This window comes from Stenella coeruleoalba, assembly GCF_951394435.1.
Source record: "Stenella coeruleoalba genome assembly, chromosome: 5".
NCBI lineage: Eukaryota > Metazoa > Chordata > Mammalia > Artiodactyla > Delphinidae > Stenella > Stenella coeruleoalba.
In genome coordinates this window covers 108,443,145-108,466,387 of record NC_137150.1, presented here as the reverse complement: position 1 = coordinate 108,466,387, position 23,243 = coordinate 108,443,145, and positions in this window count along the sequence as shown.

Genomic DNA, 23,243 nt, shown 5'->3' with positions numbered 1-23,243 from the left:
TAAATAAATTACTTGTAAATAAAAATTATGCCACTTGCAATATTAAGAATATATTAAAAATAAATATCATTATCAAAACCAAAAATATTTAGGAATAAGTTTAACCAAGGAGGCTAAAAATCTTTACTGTGAAAACTATCAGAAATTGATGAAAAAATATCAAAGAAAACACAAGCAAAAATGGAAAAGTATCCAGTGTTCATAGATTGGAAGAATTAATATTGTTAAAATGTCAATGCTACCAAAAACCATCTACAGATTCAGTGCACTCCCTATCAAGATAGAAATGGCATTTTGTATAGAAGTACAAAAAATTCTAAAATTTATATGCAATCACAAAAGACCTTGAATAGCTGAAGAAATACTGAGAGAAAAGAATACATCAGACATCACACTTCCTCATTTAAATCTATATAATAGCTATATCAAACTACAGTAATAAAAACTGTGCAGTACTGACATAAAAGCAGACAGATAAACCAACTGGACAGAACTGAGAGCAGAGAAATAAACCCAAGCATATACAGTAAACTAATTTTTGACAAGGGAGCCAAGAATAATCAATATAGGAAAGATGGTATCTTTAATTCATGGTGCTGGGAAAATTAGATATTCACATGTAAAAAAATAAAACAAGACCACTATCTTATACCACTCACAAAAATTAACTTGAAATAAATTAAGGACTTAAATGTAAGATTGGAAACCATAAAACTGTTAGAAGAAAACAGAAAATTTACTCCTTGACATGGGCCTTGGCAATGATTTTTTGGATATGACGCTTAAAGCACAAGCAACAAAATAAAAAATAAACAAGTGGTACTATATCAAACTAAAAAAGCATCTGCACAGAAAAAAAATTAAAGTAAAAATGCAACCTATAGAATGGAAAAAGATTTTCAAACCATATATCTGATAAGGGGTTAATATACAAAATATAAAGAAAAAATAGCAGCAAAAACAAATAATCCAATTAAAAAATAAGCAAAGGAGCTAAATGGACAGTTTTTTAAAGAAAGGTACACAAATGGCCAGCAGGTACATAAAAAGAAGTTCATCACTAATCATAAGGGAAATGCAAATCAAAACCACAAGATATCACTTCATGCCTCTTAGAACGGCCATCATCAAAAAGTCAAGAGATAAGACATGCTGGCAATGATATGGAGAAAAGGGAACACTTGTGCACTGTTGGTGGGATTATAATTGATACAATCACTATGGAAAATAATATAGAAGATTCTCAAAACTTTGAAAGTAGAACTATCATATGATCCAGCAATCCCATTTCTGGAAAAATCATTCAAAGAAAAGAAAAGGCATTGTCCTAAGTGAAGTAAGTCATACAGAGAAAGACATATACTACATAATCTCACTTATATGTGTAATCTAAAAAAAAACAACAAAGAAAAACCCAAACTCATAGAAAAAAAAAATTATATTTGTGATTACCAGAGGTGTGAGAGTGGAGGTTGGTGGAACTGAAGGAAGGAATAAAAAGGTAAAAAATACCAGTTATAAGATAAATAAATACTGAGGCTATAATGTACAACATCATGACTATAGTTAATGCTTCTGTATATTTGAAATTTGCTGAAAGAATAAATCCTAAAATTCTCATCATAAAGAAAACATTTTTTTGTTAACTATATGAGTGGATGGTTGTTAACTAAACATTGTAATCATTTTATAACATATATGTTTCAAATCATTATGCTGTACACCTTATCTTTATAAAGTGCTGTATATCTATTATATCTCAAGAAAACTAAAATAAAAAACTTACTTTATTTCATTTTTTTTCTATAAATTTTACAGTATCCCGGAGTAAATTACATGAAGATTAATGCATGTCAATTGACATTTATACATAGAAATTTTATGGAAGATGAGAAGGAAATGGAGATTTTACGAAATTTATTTTCTATCATATGGTCATCAATTGTACTTATGTGTCCTCTGAAAAACACAAACCCCTAAAAACCCATCTCAGTAATGTTTCTCACTAGGAAGACTACTAACATTCTGGTGAACCAACTATTTACTTATTAAACACAATAATTCTCCTTGATTTTCATGACTATCAAAAATGCCCATACATATTTTCAAATGCCCTTGGAGTGGGGCTCAGAGATAGAGGGACAGTATGAGAATAAAAGCAATAGATTGAAGTATACAGCCATGACCAGCCTAGCAGAAGAAATACAGGCCTGTTTTCTTATGGATAAATCATATCTTCCTCTATTGACTAATCAGTTGCATGTACATTTAACCCTTGCAAACCTTTCTGGAAGGAATAAGGAAGAAGCAAGTTTCTACAATGGTAATAAATTCATGTTTCCATTATAGCACCTGTGAAAATCAGAGACTGGTTTTAGACCTCCCAAATATCCCCAAAGTGAATATGCTCTTGTGGAGATCAGGCAACAAAGCTGTCAGTAAATGTTGCAAGGCCTTTAAATGTACGAAAGAGCTAGGGAGTTGGAAGATATGGGAGTAAAATTTCTTCTCTTTTGCCCTTATACATCTTAGACGACCTTGCATTTCTAAGAACTGCAAGTGAACATTGTGGGAGTTGACAAGAAAGCATCTAAGAGTAACATTTCAAACTTGCTTTCTGAAAAGACCTTGAGACCCATTTCTCCCTGAATGGAAAAAAAGAGACTTGGTCTCCGAAAAGCAATAAATTGTTAAAAATGTCATTTCCATGACACAGTAGGATTCTAAGGCCTTCAAAAGCTGGCATTATATTTTGTGTTAAGTTTAAATAACAGACCTTCTTATCTTTATCTTCCTTTCAAGAACCACATCCCCCTACCTCCCCAGAAATGCATGATAAAGAAATGTGTGGAATAGAAATGTTACATTGTGAAAGGGAAACTAGAGAAATCTCACTTTACCATTTTAAGTTCCTTGTATATTTCTTATGCAATACAAGTATTCAAACTAATTGATAAAAACTGTAACATATGAAGCATTTTCATAACTTAGCTTTTTTAAAAGAACAGTGATTTAGGAGCCAACTTTTTAAATTGTGGCCATCCTTAGATCAGTGGTAATTATTGATTTAATGTTGTTTGTCTAATTACACTGTTTTCTAAAAAATATCTTATGTATTTTTTTAAGCAAAATTGAGAGAAAATTACATATAGTGATTTCCCATATATTCCCTGTCCCACACATTAATAGCCTCCCCTAGTATCAACAAACTACCATGAGGTGGTATATTTGTTACCACTGATGAACCTACATTGACACAACAAAATTACCTGAAGTCCATAGTTTACATTTATGGTTCACTGTTTGTGTTGTACATTTTATGGTCTACGGGATTGAATAAATCTATGACATGTATCTATCATTATGGTGTCATATATTGTATCTTTACTGCTCTAAACATCTTCTGCTTCTGTCTATTCATTCCTTACCCCCTAAGCCCTGTCAACTACTGATTTTTTAACTGTCTCCACAGTTTTGCCTTTTCCAGAATGTTGTATAGTTGGAATTATAAAGAATGTATTCTTTTCAGACTAGCTTCTTTCACTAAGCTTTATGGATTTAAGATTCCTACATGTCTTCTCATGGTTTGATTGCTCATTTATTTTTAGTGAATAATATTATATTGTTTGAATGTACTACAGTTTATCCATTTACCTACTGAAGGACATCTTTGTTGCTTCCAACTTTTAGCATTATGAATAAAGCTGATATACATATCCAGGTACATGTTTCTGTGTAAACATAAGTTTTTCAATTCCTTTGGGTAATAACCAAAAATGTCACTGCTGGCTTCTATGATAATATTATGTTTAGTTTTATAAGTAACCAGCAGACTGTCTTCTAAAGTTGCTACACCATTTTGCTTTCATGCCAGAAACGTGTAAGAGTTGCTGTTGCTCTACATCTTACCAGCATTTAGTATTGTCAGTGTTCTAGATTTGGGCTATTCTAAGAGGTGTATAGTGGTATCCCATTGTTGTTTTCATTTGCCTTTCTCTGATGACATATGATGTGGAGCATCTTTTCATATGCTTATGTGCCATTTGTATATCCTCTTCAGTGAGGTATCTGTTAAGGTCTTAGGCCCAGTTTTAATCACATTGAATGTCTTTATTGTTGAGATAAAAAGATTTTTGTGTATTTTGAATTAACAGTCCTTTATCAAATGTGTCTTTTTCAACATTTTCTCCTAGTCTGTGGTTTGTCTTGTTCTCTTGACATTGTATTTTGTAGAGCATAAATTTCTAATTTTAGTGAAGTCCATATTGTCATTTATTTCATGGACCATTCTTTTGGTATTGTATCTAAAAAAGTCATCACTACCCCCAAGGTTGTCTAGTTTTTCTCTCTTATTGTCTTTTAGGAGTTTACTAGCTTTGCATTTTACATTTAGATCTGTGATCCATTTTACTTATAAGATTTGTGTCTAGATTTATATTTTAGCATGTGGATGCCTAGTTGTTCTAGCACCATTTGTTGAAGAGACTATTACTGCCTTTGCTTTGTCAAAGATCAGTGAATTTCAATTATATGGGTCTATTTCTAGGCTTTCGATTCTGTCCCATTACTTTTGTCTATTTTTTCAGTATCACACTATTTTGATTACTGTAGCTTTATAATAATAAGTCTTGAAGTCACGTAGTATCACTCCTCCTGCTTTGTTCTTCCCTTCAATACTTTTTCAGTTATACTGGATCTTTTGTCTCTCTGTATAAACTTTAGAACTGAGTTTGTGGATATACCAAAATAACTTGCTGGAATTTTGATTGAGATTACATTGAATCTATACATCAATTTTGGAAGAAATGACATCTTTACAATATTGAGATTTCCTGTCCATAAATATGGGACATTATTATTTTTGTCCTTGTGCATCAGACTTTTATAGCTTTTTTCATATTTATCTTACACATATTTTATTAGATTTATATATGTTTTTCATTTTGAGGGTATGGTAATGTAAATGGTATTGTTTTTTCTTTAATTTCAAATTCCACTTGCTTGCTGCTTTACAGTAAAGCAATTGACTTTTGTATATTAATTTCATATCCTGCAACCTTACTATAATTGCTTGTAGCTCAAGGAGATTTTTGGTCTATTCTGTTGGACTTTCTACATAGATGATCATGTCATTTGTAAATAAGACAATTTTATTTCTTTCTTCTCATCTGTTTATCTATTATTTCCTTTCATTGTCTAATTGCATTACCTAGAACTTCCAGTATGATGTTGAGAAAGAATGGTGTGAAGGAACATCTTCATTTTGTAACTGATTTTAGTGGGAAAACTTCAAGTTTTTCACCATTAATTATGATGTTAACACTAGGATTTTTATAGATATTCTACATTAAATAGAGGCAGTTCCCCTTTATTCCTACTTTGCTGATAATTTTTATCATGAATGAGTGTTGAATTTTGTCAAATGTGAAATGTTTTTTTGCATCAATTAATATGAACATGATTTTTTTTTTCCTTTAGCCTGTTGTGATGCATTACATTGATTTTTGAATACTGAACAAGCCTTGCATACCTGGACTAAATCCCAGGTGTTTATGGTATATAATTGTTTTGTATATTGTAGGATTTGATTTGTTATTATTTTATCGAGAGTTTTTTGTATCTGTTCATGAGAGATACTGGTCTGTAGTTTGTTTTGTTTCCTTTTAGTATCTTTGTCTGGTTCCATTAGTGTAGCGATGTCCTCATAGAATCAATTGGGAAGTATCCCTCTGTTTTTTATCTTCTGAAAGAGATTGTAGAGAATTGGTATAATTTCCTCCTTAAATGTTTGGTAGAATTCCCTAGTTTACCCACCTGAGGCTGTTTTTTGGTTTTGGAAGGTAATTAATTATTTATTAAATTTTAAATAGATAGTCCTATTTAGTTGTCTAATTGTTGCTGTGTGAACTTTGGCAAATTGTGTCTTTCAAGAAATTGAGTTCATTTCATCTAGGTTATTAAATTTGTGGGCTTAGATTAGTTCATAGTGTTCCTTGATTATTGTTTTAATGTCCATAGGATCTGCAGTGGTTTCCCCTCTTTCCTTTCTGATATTACTATCATGGGTCCTCTCTCTCTCTTCTTCTTAGTTAGCCTGTCGAGTGACATAATTTTATTTATCTTTATTTTTATTTTATATTGAGGTGTAGATGATTTATAATGTTGTGTTAGTTTCAGGTGTACAGTAAAATGGTTCAGTTATACATATACATATATCCATTCTTTTTCAGATTCTTTTCTCCTGTAGCTTATTACAGAATATTGAGTAGAGTTCCCTCTGCTATACAGTAGGTCCTTGTTGATTATCTGTTTTATACATAGTAGTGTGCATATGTTAATCCCAAACTCCTAATTTATCCCTACTCCCCAACTTTCCCCTTTGGTAACCATAAAGTTGTTTTGAAGTCTGTGAGTCTGTTTTGTAAATAAGTTCATTTGCAACACCTTTTTAGATTCCACATATAAGTGATATCATATGATATTTGTCTTTCTCTGTCTGACTTAGTATGATAATCTCTAGGTACATCCATGTTACTGCAAATGGCATTATTTCATTCTTTTTGATGGCTGAGTAATATTCCATTGCATATATGTACCACACATTCTTTATCCATTCCTGTCACTGTTTTAAATGATTTAATCTCTTAAAGAACAAACTTTTTGTTTTACTTTCTATATTGATTTGCTAGTTTCAATTTGATTGATTTCTGTTCTAATTCTTATTTATTTTCTTCTACTTACTTGGATTTAATTTGCTCTTGTTCTTCCTGTTTCCTAATATGGAAAAAATGATTTTAGATCTTTCTCGTTTTCTAACTTATGCATTTAATGCTATAAATGTACTGTAATCAGTGCTCTTCATTAATTTCACATATTTTGATAAATTGTGTTTTTATTTTAATTTAGTTCAAACAATTTTTTTTATTTCTCTTATCTTCTTTGATCTATATATTGTTTAGATGTGTGTCATTTACTCTGCATGTATGTTGGAATTTTCCATTTATGTTTCTGTCTTTGATTTATAGTTTAATTTCATTGTGGTCTAACAGAAAACATCAGGTGATTTCTATTATTTTCGGTTTGTTAAGGTGAGTTTTATAGCCCATAATGTGATCCATCTTTGTGAGTGTTTCATGTGAGCTTCAGAAAAATTTGTATTCTGCTGTATTGGATGAAGTAGTCTATAGATGTCAATTATCTCCAGTTGATTGATGGTGTTGTTGAAGTCAAATATGTCCTTGCTGAATTTCTCCTGTTGTATATTTGTCCACTTCTGGTAGAGGAGTGTTTAAGCCTCCAACTATGATAGTGGATCTATTTATCTTTGCAGTTCTGTTAGTTCCCGTCTCCTTTAGTTAATGTTCTATTGTTAGGCAAATATCCTTTTCATTGTTATGTTTTTGGATAACTGATCTCTTTATAGTTATGTAATACACTTCGTTATTCCTGATAACTTTCCTTCCTTTGAAGTCGGTTCAATCTGAAATTAATAGAGCTATTCTTTCTTTCTTTGGATGAGTCTTGGTACAGTATTGATTAGTATTAATACGGTATATTTTCCTCCATCCATTCACTTTTTTTTTTTTTGTGGTACGCGGGCTTCTTCCATTGTGGAGCACAGGCTCTGGACGTGCAGGCTCAGCGGCCATGGCTCACGGGCCCAGCCGCTCCGCAGCATGTGGGATCTTCCCAGACTGGGGTACGAACCCCTGTCCCCTGCATTGGCAGGTGGACTCTCAACCAGTGCACCACCAGGGAAGCCCCATCCATTCACTTTTAATCTACATGTCTTTATACTTAAAATGGGCTTCTTAAAGACAAAATATAGTTCAGTACTTTTTTTGACAAACTCTGACAATCTCTATCTTTTAATTGGTACATTTAGACCATTGACATTGAAAGTGATTACTGAAATAACTTGATTAATATCTACATTTCTTAACATTTTCTTTTTGTGTCCTTAGTCTTTGTTCCTATTTTGCCTTCCACTCATTTTCTGCCTTTTGTGATTTTAACTGAACATTTTATATAGCTCAAGTTTCTCTCTTTTTATAGCATAGCAGTTTAGTTCTTTAAAAAAAAAAAGTGTTTTCCGAGGGTTATTAACATACACTTATATGTAATCAAAATCCACTTCCCATAACACTATACTTCTTTGTGGGTAGTGAGAGTACCTTATAATAACAAAATAATTCTAATTCCTCCTTTCCATCCCTTGTATCATTGTCACCATCATTTCATTTATATATAAGCATACATAAGTGCATATATATATATCAATAATTATATATACCACATATATAATATATATAATTGTATGTATAATACATAAAATATATACATAAGCTACATAATCAAATACATTATTGGTATTATTATTCGTCCTAAGTCTCACCTATTCAATTTATTAATTTATTGAGTAAGAATAATAAAGGTAATCTTCACTTATTCCTTCTTTAATGCTTTGCATATATATATATATATATATATATATATATATATATATATATCTCCAGGTTTTTGAACTATATTATTTTCCTTCTGTCTAAAGAACTTCTTTTAACATTTCTTGCAAGGCACATCTACTGGTAACAAACTCCCTCATTTTTTGTTTGTCTGAAAAAGTCTTTATTTCTCCTTTACTTTTGAAGATAATTTTGCTTTTTATAGAATTTCTAGGTTCATGGTTCTCATTCTGTCAATACTTATAATATTTCACTCCACTCTCTCTTTTGAATATTTTCTGAGAAGTTGGAAACAATTCTTATCTTGTTCTTCTATAGGTAAGTTGTTTTTTTCCCCCTTTTTTCAGGAATTTTCCTGTATTTTTGGTTTTCTGTAGTTTGAAAATAATATTCCTAGATGTAGCTTTCTGGACATTTATTAAATTTGGTTTCTCTGAGCTTCCTAGACCTGTGGTTTGGTGTCTGACATAAATTTGGGGAAATTATTAGCTAATATTTTTTCAAACACCATATCTGTTCTTTTTTCTCCACCTGATAGTCTCATTAAGTGTATGTTATATCTTTTATAGTTGTCCCACAATCCTTAGACATCCTTTTCTGTTTTTATTCTTTGTTCTCTTTGCCTTTCAGTTTTCAAGGATTTTATTGGTATATTCTCTAGTTCAGAAATTATTTCCCCATCCTTTTCCAGTCCACTAATAAGCAAGTAAAAGACATTCTTAATTTCTGCTACAGTGTTTTAGACCTCTAATATTTCTCTTTTGTTCTTTTTTTTAGGATTTCTATGTCTCTGCTTACAATGACAATCTGTTTTTACATGCTGTGTACATTCTTCATTAGAGTCCTTAGCATATTAATTATAGCTGTTTTAAACTCACAATCTACTAATTCCAATATCTCTGCCATATCTGGTTTTGGTGCCTGCTCTTTGTCTCCAAAAGTAGTACCAAATTTATTTTGGTAAGCCTTGTAAGTTTTTCTTCATAATGAGAAATAACTTACCAGGTAAAAGAAACTGCTATAAATAGGCCTTTAGTAAAGTTATGGTGAGGTATGGGGTAAGGGAAAGTTTTCTGTAGTATTATTATTTTATCTGTCTTTTAGTGAGCTTATGTCTCTGAACTGTGAGCATTGCAATATATATATATTTTTTCTTTCCCCATAGGTTGGACAGGATGGTTAGAGTGACTAGAGTTAGGTATTTCCCTTTCTCCAGATCACTTTGTCTCTGACAATATCCCAGCAAGTTAGACTGCGGTTAAGTAGTTTCCCCTGAAATCAGTCCTTGTTAAGAATAGAGTTTTTTTGTATTTCTTAAAAAAAAATTTTTAACATCTTCATTAGAGTATAATTGCTTTAAAATTGTGTGTTAGTTTCTGCTTTATAAAAAAGTGAATCAGTTATACATATACATATGTTCTCATAACTCTTCCCTCTTGCATCTCCCTCCTTCCCACCCTCCCTATCCCACCCCTCTAGGTGGTCACAAAGCACTGAGCTGATCTCCCTGTGCTATGCGGCTGCTTCCCACTAGCTATCTATTTTACATTTGGTAGTGTATATATGTCCATGTCACTCTCTCACTTTGTCACAGCTTACCCTTCCCTCTCCCCATATCCTCAAGTCCATTCTCTAGTAGGTTGGTGTCTTTGTTCCTGTCTTACCCCTAGGTTCTTCATGACATTTTTTTTTCTTAGATTCCATATATATGTCTTAGCATATGGTATTTGTCTTTCTCTTTCTGACTTACTTCACTGTGTATGACAGACTCTAGGTCCATCCACTTCACTACAAATAACTCAATTTCATTTCTTTTTATGGCTGAGTAATATTCCATTGTATATATGTGCCACATCATCTTTATCCATTCATCTGATGATGGAAACTTAGGTTGCTTCCATGTCCTGGCTATTGTAAATAGAGCTGCAATGAACATTTTGGTACACAACTCTTTTTGAATTATGGTTTTCTCAGGGTATATGACCAGTAGTGGGATTGCTGGGTCATATGGTAGTTCTATTTGTAGTTTTCTAAGGAACATCCATACTGTTCTACATAGTGGCTGTATCAATTTACATTCCCACCAACAGTGCAAGAGGGTTCCCTTTTCTCCACACCCTCTCCAGCATTTATTGTTTCTAGATTTTTTGATGATGGCCATTCTGACTGGTGTGAGATGATATCTCATTGTAGTTTTGATTTGCATTTCTCTAATGATTAATGATGTTGAGCATTCTTTCATGTGTTTGTTGGCAGTCTGTATATCTTCTTTGGAGAAATGTCTATTTAGGTCTTCTGCCCATTTTTGGATTGGGTTGTTTTTTTGTTATTGAGCTGCTTGTAAATATTGGAGATTAATCTTTTGTCAGTTGCTTCATTTGTAAATATTTTCTCCCATTCTGAAGGTTGTCTTTTGGTCTTGTTTATGGTTTCCTTTGCTGTGCAAAAGCTTTTAAATTTCATTAGGTCTCATTTGTTTATTTTTGTTTTTATTTCCATTTCTCTAGGAGGTGGGTCAGAAAGGATCTTGCTGTGATTTATGTCATAGAGTGTTCTGCCTATGTTTTCCTCTAAGAGTTTGATAGTGTCTGGCCTTACATTTAGGTCTTTAATCCATTTTGAGCTTATTTTTGTGTATGGTGTTAGGGAGTGTTCTGATCTCATACTTTTATATGTACCTGTCCAGTTTTCTTTGCTCTCCCCTGACAGAAGCCAGAGGGAATTTTTCTCTGATATTTATTGTGGGAAACTGGCAGACCTCCTGTACCTCTCTCACAATACTGTGGGAGCCACCTTATGACTGGGTCTTTCTCAAGTTTTAACTCTTACACTGTTTACACCGAATTTCTAGCAATTTGTAAATTACAGTTCATGGTTTCCTACCCAAGCACTTGCTCCCATAGAGGTTTCTGTTTATGATTTTCTACTCAGGTAAGCAGTGACTCCCTATATTCTTCTGTCTTTCCAATCTTGGCGAAGCAGTTTGCCCTGTGTCCTCCCCTCTCTTATAGATCAAAGAAGAGTTTTTTTTTTTTCCAATCTGTTCAATTTTTTACTTGTTTAACGATGCCTTAATGATTTCTAAGCTCCTTCCATGTGGAAATGGAAACTGGCACAAACACTTTTGGGTTTTAATTTGGTATTATTTTGCATATAGGGAAAAAATCAGATAATTATAAATGAAAAACTATGTCTCTTACTATTAATTTATGAAAATCTTAACATTCTGTTTTTTTGGGGTTTTTTTACTTTGTATATTTTGTTTGGTTTGATTTTTTTTTTTTAAATAAAGATGCAGTTTCACTCTTGGCAATCACATAAAATACAGTCATTGTAGTAAACTGCAAGAAATCATTATCTAGGATAATCTAAAATAAATCTTGCAGACCAAGGTCTTTCTGAAGTAGATGCAATATATTCTGAGAGCAGGATCAAATTACATTCTTTCTGGCTCAGGACAGAGAGTTCACTATTAAATAGGGGACTAGATCACCTAATAATGTTGTTGGCTACACATCAAGACATGTGTGACTACTGGGTTGGCTAGATATTTTTGTCTCATTCATGTGAAAGCAGCATAATTACTAAGATTTTTTTTTTTTTTACCAATTCCACATACCTTAATCATCAATGGAAAATACTTCTTACATATATAATGCTGAAATAAAAGCCTTTAGAAGATATAACAATAACAGTATTTGAAGAACTTGTAATGCTAACTAACCAGCGAGAAGGTGTATGTCACTGTTTAAACAATTTATCCTGTGCTACTTTAATGTGGTTATTATACAGACAATATGGCCATTTCCACATCATGCATCTTTATACAGTAAATTGTTATTGATAGGAAATCTCAAGTAAAAATTTAGTAGATAGTTTTAAATTGCTTTGCAAAGTATTTTCATGCCTACACTAAGAGAATGAGACTTTCTCCTTCTCTAGAAATGTTTCCTTATTGACATTTTCATTATAATTTTTAGATTCTAGGCGAGGGTGAACAACAATTTTTGTGTTTTCTCTTCTAAACTCATCTTTTGTAAATACATTTCTTTGTCACATTCATTTTTGTAGTCTTTTACACATTGATTTGTAAAAGTTATTATATACTCTGGACACCAAATGGTTGAATAATTTGGAAATATCTCCTTGTAACTACCTTTTCACTTAGGTTATATTATTTATTGTATTGAATATTAATTTCAATAAAGCCAAATTTACCAATATTTTGCTTTATGATGTACAGTTTCAAAGTTATTTAGTCAATCCTACAAAACACCAAGGTTATGGTGTTATTGTCTAATATTTCTTTGTAAATATTTAATTATTTTGTTTAATACATTTAAGTTTTTTTATTTTTATAAATGATGTAATGCAGAGGTCTACTATTAATTTTATTACATGACAATAACTGAATGACCCAGGACTATTTGTGAAGAGTTAGTCCTTTAATCATTGATTTGTAAATAGTTGGCAAATACCAAGTTTCAATTTATCTGTGTATCTGCTTCAATTAATCTATTATTCCTGAGAAAAAAATTTAATGTCAATAAAATTGATTTTCCCTTTAGCTTTCTTGAAGTTAATTGTGTTCCACAATTCTGAATTTCACGGAATTTATTAAGGAAATACTGTAGGTATACTCTGTATTACACTGCATCCCCAGTATGGTCAAGGGCAACACTTTGTATGTGATTAATTAAAATTTATGTAACAAAAAATATTCATATTACATGACATAAGTAATAACCCTAAATATGCTCACATCATTTCATGTCAGATTTTTCACCTAATTTGTTCAGGTCAGGTCAGATTTTTTTCTATAACATTAGTTATGAAAAACTTTAAAATTTTTAAATTCTGAAAAATTTTAATGGGTATATTAATAGGATTAATTTTACAGAAGATATGCAAGACCTCTATATTGTAAGTGACAAAACATTGTTAATGGAAGTTAACATATACCTACATAAATGGAGATATATCCTGTATTTATGGATTAGAAGATTCAATATTTCTAAGTTGTATTATTCCCAGTTTTATTAATAGATTCAAAGAAGATTAAATTATAATCCTAGCGGGCATGCCAAAGACCTATATAAAGTTTTTCTAAAATTTATATAAAAAAAGGATTTATAATATTAAAAAGTAAATTGAAGTTCCAATTGAAATACCTTATTTTTAGACAAACTTTTAAGTTAGGACAATCAAGACAGTAGCATTGACATGAGAATAGCCATATAATATCAATGAAATGAATTCAGAAATAAAGCAAAACTTATTTGGCAAATTAATGTTTGAAATTAGCAGCATAATTCAGAGGACTAAATATAGATTTTTTTAAACACAAGGTGCTTGAACAACTGGATATCTAAATTTTCTTTTTTTTTAAATAATGCTGAAATTTACATCATACAGTATAGATCTAAATATAAAGGACTAAATTATAATAATTCTATAAGAAAAGAGGGGAAATATTTGTTACCTTGCAATAGACAAAGATTAATTGAAGAAGGCACAAAAGCATGGCTTATAAAATTAAAAGTTAAATAAAGTACTTCATCAAAATTAACAACTCTTTTCCTCTTCCAAAGATACAAATAAGGAAATGAAAATATAAATAAAAACTAAGAAAAATATTTGGAATTCATAATCTGAGGAAAGGTTTATATGCAGCATTTACAAAGGTCTTTTAAAATTCAGAAAGAAAGGAAAACCAAAATCATTTAAAAATGGGAAAAATTGACCTGACACTTCAAAGATATATGAATGGACAGTAAGCACATTAAGTTGCAATATTATTAATGATTAAGAAAATGGGAATTTAAATCATAATGAGATATACCATGGCATTCATACCAGAATGACTAAAATTAAGAAGACTGAAATAACATGTGTTGGTAAGTATGTGGTACAACTGAAGTTCTCAGAGATAGTTGATAGGAATAAAAAATGTTACAATCACTTTAGAAAACCAGGTTGCCAGTGTTTTTTAAAGTAAAACATACACAGCAATCCAAATCATAAGTATTTAACCATGAGAAATAAACTGTATGCTACATTGGAAGGTGTTATTCATACCATAGCATAAAAATATTAAAATGCCTAGGAGTAAACGCTTGTAAGGAGGCCAAAGACCTGTACTCCAAAAACTATCAGATGCAGATGAAAGAAACTGAAAATGATATAAAATGGATGGAAAGATATACCATGTTCTTCGATTGGAAGAATCAACACTGTTAAAATGAACATACTACCCAAGGCAATCTACAGATTCAATGCAATCTTTATCAAATTACCAATGACATTTTTCACAGAACTAGAACAAAAAAGAATTTTAATTTGTATGGAAACACAAAAGACCCTGGATAGCCAAAGCAATCCTGAGAAAGAAGAATGGAGATGAAGGAATCAAACTCCCTGACTTCAGTCTACACTACAAATCTACAGTCATCAAAACATTATGGTACTGGTGCAAAACCAGACGTAGATCATTGAAACAGGATAGAAGGCACAGATATAAACCCTCACATTTATGGTCAGTTAATCTACAAAAAAAGAGGCAAGAATATACAATGGAGAAAAGAGTCTCTTCAATAAGTGGTGCTGGAAAAACTGGACAGCTACATATAAAAGAATGAAATTAGAAATTTCTCTAACACCATATATAAAAATAAACTCACAATGGATTAAAGCCCTGAATGTAATACTGGATACTATAAAACACTTAGAGGAAAACACAGGCAGAAAACTCTTGAACATAAATTGCAGCAATACTTTTTTGGATCCATCTCCTAGAATAATGGAAATAAAAACAAAAATAAACAAGTGAGACCTAATTAGACTTAAAAGCTTTTGCAAAGTAAAGGAAAATATAAACAACATGAAAAGACAGTCTGTGGAATGGAAGAAAATATTTGCAAATGATGTCACCAACAATAGATTAATTTCCAAACTGTACAAAACAGCTCATACAAAATAATTTAAAAAACAACCTTAATAACAGCTTAATAACAACAACAACCAAAAAATAAAAAATAAAAACCCAATCCAATCAAAAAATGGGCAGAAGATCTAAATAGACATTTCTCCATAGAAGACATACAGGTAGCCAACAGACACAGAAAAAGATGCTCAACACCATTAATAGAGAAATGCAAATCAAAACTACAATGAGGTATCACTTCACACCTGTCAGAATGGCAATCATTAAAAAGTCTACAAATAATAAATGTTGGAAGGGGTGTGGAAAATGCTGGAAAGCAACCCTTATACACTGTTGGCAGGAATGTAAATTGATACAGCCACTGTGAAGAACAGTATGGAGGTTCATTAAGAAACTAAAAATAGAGTTACCATATGATCCTGCAATCCACTCCTGTGCATCTATCTGGAGAAAACTCTAATTTGAAAAGATACATGTGTCTCATTTTTCATAGCAGTTCTATTTACAATAGCCAAGACATGGAAGCAACCAAAATGTCCATGGACAGATGAGTGGATAAAGAAGATATGTTGGGCTTCCCTTGTAACGCAGTGTTTGGGAGTCTGCCTGCCAATACAGGGGACATGGGTTCGTGTCCCGGTCTGGGAAGATCCCACATGCCACGGAGTGGCTGGGCCCATGAGCCATGGCCACTGAGCCATGGCCGCTCCGTCCGGAGCCTGTGCTCTGCAGCAGGAGAGGCCACAGCAGTGAGAGGCCCACATACCGCAAAAAAAAAAAAAAAAAAAGAAGATATCCTATGTATTTATACAATGACATATTACTCAGACATAAAAAAGAATGAAATAAAGCCATTTCAGCAATATCGATGGACCTAGAGATGTTCATACTAAGTGAAATGTCAGAGAATGACAAATATCATGATATAATTTATATGTGGAATCTAAAAAAAGTACAAATAAACTTAATTACAAAACAGAAATAGTCACAGACATAGAAAACAAATGTGTGGTTACCAATGGGGACAGTGGTGGGTGCAGGGAGAGGTAAATTAGGAATTTGGGATTAACATATTCACACTACTATATATTCAATGTAAGATAGGTAAACAAGAAGAACCTACTGTATAACACAGGAATCTCTATGAAGTATCTTGTAATAACCTGTAAGGGAAAAGAATCTGAAATATATATATATATATATATATATATACATACATATATATACATATATATATATATATAACTGAATTATTTTGCTGTATACCTGAAACTAACAGAACGTTGCAAATTAACTGTACTTCAATTTTTAAAAACGTTTCAAAAAAGGTGTTGTTCATAGCACCTTTGTTCATAATAACCAAAAAGTGGAAACAACCTTAATGTCCATCACCTGGTCAATAGATAATCAAATTATGATCTATCTGTAGTCTGGATAAAATGAATAAATAAAAATGAATAAATTTCTGACAGGTCCAAAAACATGGGCAAATATCACAAGCACTGTGTTATATTCAAGGAGTGAAATGCAAAAGTATATATCTTATATGATTCTATTTATTTGAAATTCAATAAAACATAAATTTATAGAGACAGAAAACAGAGCAGTGTTTCCTAGATTTTGGGGAATGGATTGACCCCAAAGCAGCATGAAAAAATACTTTTGGAAGAAGTAAAATATTTATATCTTGATTTTGAGGTAGTTACAAAGTGAGCTATGAATGTCAAATTTCCTAATCTATACACTTAAATGAGTTGAATTTTATTGTCTAACAATTATATCTCAATAAACATGGGATAAAGTCAAATTAAATAAAGTATTTGAAGTGGTATATTAGAAGCAAAGTAAATGACCATAGTAGGGTATAAACAATGCTTAAATGACTGTCTCAGAAAATTTTTCAGTTATCTCAGTATCTAAGGAAAGAATATATTATTAAAATAATCTTGGGCTTCCCTGGTGGTGCAGTGGTTGAGAGTCCACCTGCCGATGCAGGGGACATGGGTTTGTGCCCCGGTCCAGGAAGATCCCTCATGCCGTGGAGCGGTTGGGCCCGTGAGCCATGGCCACTGAGCCTGCATGTCCGGAGCCTGTGCTCCACAACGGGAGAGGCCACAACAGTGAGAGGCCCGCATACCACAAAAAAACAAAAACGAAATAATCTTAATTACTAAAATCTGATACTGAATACTTTCCCTATACAGTACACCAAGTAAAATTCTAAGACAGTAGTATCACATGGCTAAAACACATTTATTTCTTGGGGTCTTTCACAGTATCAGTCAACAACTAGTTTGCTAAATTTGGTATAGATTTAATTTGGCCACTGAATGCTTAATCTAGATTTCAGATAATTTCTTTTCTCATGTGCACTGATCCCTATGACAATAAATGATAAAGGATATTTCACTGTTTAAACACCCTAATTTAAGGCAACTTAATCAACCCTCTTCATTGAAAGATTCTGGACTACAATTACAGCACTAATGTCTACCTGTCAGTTCTTTTCAGGTATGGTACCAGAGAGTAATTGCATCTCATGTATTTTCTTGTGGAAATTGCTTTGTACCTGGAGGTGATATTTTTTCCTTTAATCATTTCTTCTGTATGATGTAACTGTGAGTCACATAGAGGACTTTTTAGCTACAATATTCCAATATGATTCCCCCCAATCTGGACACCATCCAGTTTAAAAATAATAATAATTTATAAGGATTTAGCAATGTCAAAAGTACATTTAATAGTAAGAAAGTCACAGTGTCTTTGCAATGTGACACAATATTTGTACAATGTTCTGATTTTTAAGGTTCATTATAGTCCGGGAAGACTATTTCCAAAATTTTTACAGATAGTACTTTGACACTTAATTTGTCACTTTATGCTTCAAAGACTTCTTGTTGCAAAATAAGTTATTAATAGTTGACTAAAACATTATAATTAGAAAAAATAATATTACCATTAGAGGATTTTAGTAGCTCTACCAAAACATCCATGGGTCTATCATAGAAAATTAAAACCAGTGACAGACATGTATAAACATCATAAAACTTAATTGTGTATTTATATGTTTCAAGTATATTTCAATGTGAGTTAATGATCTAACATATATAATCATTCATCAAATATTTTGAGCTTCAATATTTACAACTGTCCCCTTATAAAAGTCTTTAGCCTAATTATATTAAATATAATTTTATCCCAATTATCATCTAAAGCAAAATTACCTTTCTCACTTAGTTTCCCTAAAGTTTTACTTATGATAATATTTTTATCTTTGACTAATGCTGTAAGTTCCTCCAGCTCATCTTATTTCTTCTGTAAATTCCCCCAAAAATGTGTTTGAACAGACTGGTTCAAGATGATGGAGTAGAAGGACGTGTGCTCACTCCCTCTTGTGAGGCACTGGTATCATGACTAACTGCTGAACAATCATCGACAGGAAGACACTGTAACTCACCAAAAAAGATACCCCACATCCAAAGACAAAGAAGAAGCTGCAAAGAGATGGTAGAAGGAATGCAACCACAATAAAATCAAATGCCAAAACCACTGGGTGGGTGACTCACAAACTGGAGAACAATTATAACACAGAAGTCCACCCACTGGAGTGAAGGTTCTGAGGCTCATGTCAGACTTCTCAACCTGGGGGTCTGGCAAAGAGAGGAGGAATTCCCAGAGAATCAGACTTTGAAGGCTAGTGGGATTTGATTGGAGAACTTTGACAGGACTGGGGTAAAAAACTCTTGGAGGGCACACAAAGTAGTGTGCGGATCAGGACAGAGGGGAAGGAGCAGTGACCCCATAGGAGACTGAACCAGACCTACCTGCAAGTGTTGGAGGTTATCCTGTAGAGGCAGGGGGTGGCTATGGCTCACCACAGGAACAAAGACACTGACAGCAGAAGTTCTGGAAGTACTCCTTGGCAAGAGCCCTCCCTGAGTCTGCCACTAGCCCCACCAGAGAGCCTGTAGGCTCCAATGCTGGGTCACCTCAAGCCAAACAAACAAGAGGGAGGGAACTCAGCCCCATCCATCAGCAGACAAGTGGATTAAACTTTTACTGAGCTCTGTCCACCAGAGCAACACCAAGCTCTACCCACCACAAGTCCCCCCTATCAGGAAGCTTGCAGGAGCTTCTTAGATACCCTCATCTACCAGAGGGCAGACCACAAGTCCCTCCCATCAGGAAGCTTGCAGAAGCCTCTTAGATACCCTTATCTACCAGAGGGCAGACAGCAGAAGCAAGAAGAACTACAATCCAGCAGCCTGTGGAATGAAAACCACATTCACAGAAAGATAGACAAAATGAAAAGGCAGAGGACTATGTATCAGATGAAGGAAAAAGATAAAACCATAGAAAAATAACTAAATGAAGTGGAGAAAGGCAACTTTCCAGAAAAAGAGTTCAGAATAATGATAGTGAAGATGATTCAGGACCTCAGAGAAAGAATGGAGGCAAAGATCGAGAAGATGAAAGAAATGTATAACAAACACACAGAAGAATTAAAGAACAAACACCTAGAAGAATTAAAGAACAAACAAAGATGAACAATAAAATAACTGAAATAAAAAAATACACTAAAAGGAATCAATAGCAGAATAACTGAGACAAAAGAATGGATAAGTGACCTGTAAGACAGAATGGTAGAATTCACTGCTGCAGAACAGAATAAAGAAAAAATAATGAAAAGAAATGAAGACAGCCTAAGAGCCACCTAGGGCAACATTAAACACAACAACATTCACCTTATAGGGGTCCCAGAAGGAGAAGAAAGAGAGAAAAGACTGGAGAAAATATTTGAAGAGATTATAGTCAAAAACTTCCCTATCATAGGAATGGAAATAGCCACACAAGTCCAGGAAGCACCTAGAGTCCCAGGCAGGATAAACCCTAGGAGAAACATGATGAGACACACAGTAATCAAATTGACAAAAATAAAAAAAAAAAACAAAGACAAATTATTAAAAGTAATAGGGGAAAATGACAAATAACATACAAGGGAACTCCCGTAAGGTTAACAGCTGCTTTCTCAGCAGAAATTCTACAAGCCAGAAGGGAGTGGCACAATATATTTAAAGTGATGAAAGGGAAGAACCTAAACCAAGATTACTCTAACCAGCAAGGAGTTCATTCAGATTCTATGGAGGAATCAAAAACTTTACAGACAAGCAAAAGCTAAGAGAATTCACACCACCAAACCAGCTCTCCAACAATAGCTAAAGGAACTTCTCTAAGTGGGAAACACAAGAGAAAAAAAGGACCTACAAAAACAAACCCAAAACAATTAAGAAAATGGTACTAGGAACATACATATCAATAATTACCTTAAATGTGAATGGATCAAATGCTCCAACCAAAAGACAAAGGCTTGCTGAATGGATACAAAAACAAGACCCGTCTATATGCTGTCTACAAGAGACCCACTTCAGACCTAGGGACACATACAGACTGAAAGTGACACGATGGAAAAATATTTTCTATGCAAATGGAAATCAAAAGAAAGCTGGAGTAGCAATACTCATATCAGATAAAATAGACTTTAAAATAAAGAATATTGCAAGAGACAAGGAAGGACACTACATAATGATCAAGGGATCAATCCACGAAGAAGATACAACAATTTTAAATATATATGCAGAGAGACCTTCAAGATGGCAGAAGAGTAAGGTGTGGAGATCACCTTCCTCCCCACAAGTACATCAGGAATACGTCTACATGTGGAACAACTCCTACAGAACACCTTCTAAATGCTGGCAGAAGACCTCAGACTTCCCAAAAGGCAAGAAACTCCACACGTCCTTGGGTAGGGCAAAAGAAAAAAGAGAGGCAAAAGAATAGGGACGGGACCTGCACCTCAGGGAGGGAGCTGTGAAGGAGGAAAAGTTTGCACACCCTAGGAAGCCCCTTCATTGACAGAGATGGGAGGTGGTAGGGGGTAAGCTTCAAAGCCGCAGAGGAGAGCGCAACAACAGTGGTGCAGAGGGCAAAGCGGAGAGATTCCTGAACAAAGGATCAGTGCTGACCAGCACTCACCAATCTGAGAGGCTTGTGTGTGCACCTGCCAGTATGTGTGGGGGCTGGGAGTGGAGGCTCGGGCTTCACAAATCATATCCCAGAGAGAGGACTAGGGTTGGCTGTGTGAAGACAGCCTGAAGGGGACTAGTGTGCCACAGCGAGCCGGGAGGGAGTCTGGGGAATAGTCTGGACCTGCATAAGAGGCAAGAGACAATTATCTCGGGGTGCACGAGAGGATTCAGAGAACTGCCTAAACAAGCCCCAGAGAAGGACGAGAGCTGCTACTATCAGCACAGACATCAGAGACGGGCATGAAATGCTAAGCCTGCTGCTGCAGCCACCAAGAAGCCTGTGTGCAAGCATAGGTCACTATCCACACCTCCCTTCCTGGGAGCCTGTGCAGCCTGCCACTGCCAGGGTCCCCTGATCCAGGGACAACTTCCCCAGGAGAAACACGCCTCAGGCTGTTGCAATATCATGCTGACCTCTGCTGCTGCAGGCTTGCCCAACATTCCTCCCCCTCCTCACCCCAGGCCTGATTGAGTCAGAGCCCACTAATCAGCTATGACTTTAACCCTGCCCTGTCTGAGTGAAGAACAGACACCCTCAGGCAACCTACATGTGGAGGCAGGGCCAAATCCAAAGCTGAATTCCTGGAGCTCTGTGAACAATGAAGAGAAAGGAAAATCTCTCCCAGAAGCCTCAGGAGAAGTGGATTAAATCTCAACAATCAACTTGATGTACCCTGCATCTGTGGAATACCTGAATAGACAATGAATCATCCCAAAATTGAGGCAATGGGGAACAATGATATATATATATTTTTTTTTTCCTTTTTTCTCTTTTAGGAAGTGTGTATGTTTCTCTGTGTGATTCTGTCTGTATAGCTTTGCTTTTACCATTTTCCTAGTGTTCTATCTTTTTTTTAAGTATAGTTTTAGCACCTGTTATCATTGGTGGATTTGTTTTTTGGTTTGGTTGTGCTCTTCTTTTTTTCTTTTCTTTTTTAATTTTTTTTGTTTAAAATAATTTATTTTTTTATTTTAATTATTTTATTTTATTTGTATATTTATCCTCTCTCTCTCTCTCTCTCTCTCTCTCTCTCTCTCTCTCCTTCCTTCCTTCCTTCCTTCCTTCCTTTCCTTCTTTCCTTCTTTCCTTCTTTCTCCCTGTTCTTCAGAGCTGTGTGGCTGACAAGGTCTTGGTGCTCTGGCTGGGTATCAGGCCTGTGCCTCTGAAGTGGGAGAGCCAATTTCTGGACACTGGTTCACCAGAGACTTCCTGGTTCCACATAATATCAAATGGCAAAAACTCTCCCAGAGATCTCCATCTCAACACTAAGACCCAGCTCAATTCAATGACCAGCAAGCGACAGTGCTTGCTTCACGCCCTATGACAAACAACTAGCAAGACATGAACACAAGCCTATCCATTAGCAGAGAGGCTGGCAAAAATCATAAAAAGGTCACAGACACCCCAAAACACTCCATCAAATGTGGTCCTGCCCATCAGAAAGACAAGATCCAACCTCATCCACTAGAACACAGGCACTAGTCCCCTCCACCAGGAAGCCTACACAACCCACTGAACCATCCTTAGCCACCGGGACAGATACCAAAAACAAAGGGAACTACAAACCTTCAGCCTGCAAAAAGGAGACACCAAACATAGTAAGTTAAGCAAAATGAGAAGACAGAGGAACACAGAGCAGTTGAAGGAGCAAGATAAAAACCCACCAGAACAAACAAATGAAGAGGAAATACTTAGTCTACCTGAAAAAGAATTGACAGTAATAACAGTAAATCTGATCCAAAATCTTC